The 1,469-nt window shown below is 45.8% G+C and overlaps 1 pseudogene; it reads right to left on the bottom strand.

Annotated features, from left to right (window-relative positions):
- LOC112072748 (copine-4-like) overlaps window positions 1-1,469 on the bottom strand; it is a 34,749-nt pseudogene that overhangs the window by 4,660 nt on the left and 28,620 nt on the right.

The following is a 1,469-nucleotide window of genomic DNA, read 5'->3' as shown; positions in this document are numbered from 1 at the left end:
AGAGAGAGAGAGAGAGAGAGAGAGAGAGAGAGAGAGAGAGAGAGAGAGAGAGAGAGAGAGAGAGAGAGAGAGAGTCACTAACATTACTTGATGCAATGAGTCATGTAGAACTGTTTAACCCAAAGTAAACAAGCTATCATCATTGTTCCATTACAGCTCATTGATTAGGTAATTGATAAGTTACCTGTCATAGTCTTGACAGATTTCTCCCACAGCCACCAGGGCTTTCAGGTATTCATTGGGCTGGTATGGATGGATGTAGTGGAGAGAACAACTGTTTTTTGGGTCTCCGTTTGACGCTGTAAAGTCTATGGCCACCTGGGACACACACACAGTCACGCACACACGCACACAATGTAAAGGTTGTATAACCAAGTCGCTATGGTGACCATTCATACTGAGGTAAATCGGGCATCATCTGGCAGCAGAATAAGTGCTTAATTTTAGGCGGATCCTGCCGGAACAGGATCCAGTACCGCTCAGTTTTGGACTGTTTTATTCTGGCACCTATTTGACCGGATCCTCTCGTGGCATGAAAATAATTGTCACTATTCTAACAGAAGCGATCAGAGTTAAATCAAGTTACCTCCTCATTAATTATCCTGCCACCTAAAAAACGTATAGGCTAATGTAAACAGGTAGATTTTCAGTCAGCGCCTATATTCGGATTTCTGAGAATTGATTGGGGTTGGCCCGTCCGTCCCGTCGTAGGTTCGCACAACACTGTAGCCAATGTTTTGAGTCCAACGCCTGGCTGTTGTGGCGAGAGAGAGAGAGAAGTGCGCGTTATCACTAGAATGAGATTCAATTTCCATGACCTCGTTGTGCTCTAAAAGACATGAGCTGTCATCTCTGCAGCGTTGCACTTTACTATTGATCTACAGTTATTTAATATGCCAATTAGTTACATTCTTTCCTTATAGAATCATATCCGCCTGAGGTGCACCCAACTGATGCAACACAATCTCAACTACAAGTGTTAAACTCATTCCAGGGAGGGCGGAGTGTGTGGGGCTTTTCGCTCCACCCTTCTGCTCGATGAATTAATGTCACTAATCAGTAAGGAACTCCCCTCACCAGGTTGTCTTAACAGAACTCCCCTCACCAGGTTGTCTAGGTCTTAACAGAACTCCCCTCACCAGGTTGTCTAGGTCTTAACAAATCCCTCGCCAGGTGTCTAGGTCTTAACAGAACTCCCCTCACCAGGTTGTCTAGGTCTTAACAGAACTCCCCTCCGCAGGTTGTCTAGGTCTTAACAGAACTCCCCTCGCCAGGTTGTCTAGGTCTTAACAGAACTCCCTCACCAGGTTGTCTAGGTCTTAACAGAACTCCCCTCACCAGGTTGTCTAGGTCTTAACAGAATCCCCTCACCAGGTTGTCTAGGTCTTAACAGAACTCCCCTCACCAGGTTGTCTAGGTCTTAACAGAACTCCCCTCACCAGGTTGTCTAGGTCTTAACAGAACTCCTC

This window comes from Salvelinus sp. IW2-2015, unplaced genomic scaffold, assembly GCF_002910315.2.
Source record: "Salvelinus sp. IW2-2015 unplaced genomic scaffold, ASM291031v2 Un_scaffold2021, whole genome shotgun sequence".
In the NCBI taxonomy this organism is placed as follows: Eukaryota; Metazoa; Chordata; class Actinopteri; order Salmoniformes; family Salmonidae; genus Salvelinus; species Salvelinus sp. IW2-2015.
Note: the sequence above shows the minus strand (reverse complement) of the source record. Positions and strands in the feature narration are given on the sequence as shown.